This window comes from Odontomachus brunneus, unplaced genomic scaffold (genome assembly GCF_010583005.1).
Source record: "Odontomachus brunneus isolate Ranch 3 - 2012 unplaced genomic scaffold, Obru_v1 Obru_scaffold_314, whole genome shotgun sequence".
NCBI lineage: Eukaryota > Metazoa > Arthropoda > Insecta > Hymenoptera > Formicidae > Odontomachus > Odontomachus brunneus.
The window spans coordinates 86,698-86,899 of NW_022639764.1; positions in this window are offsets into that span (position 1 = coordinate 86,698).

The window sequence follows — 202 nt, forward strand, 5'->3', positions numbered from 1 at the left end:
TAGCACACCGCGTAAAAGTAATATTATCATCTAATGTCCCCATGGAAATATTGTCGAAAGAACAGTGGGCGACATTATGCAACGCAACACAATGTCACGTGTGTAAGAAACCATTCACAGCAGAGGATACGCGTGTACGCGATTATTGTCATTTTACTGGTCGCTACCGAGGTCCAGCGCATTCAAATTGCAACTTAAATTA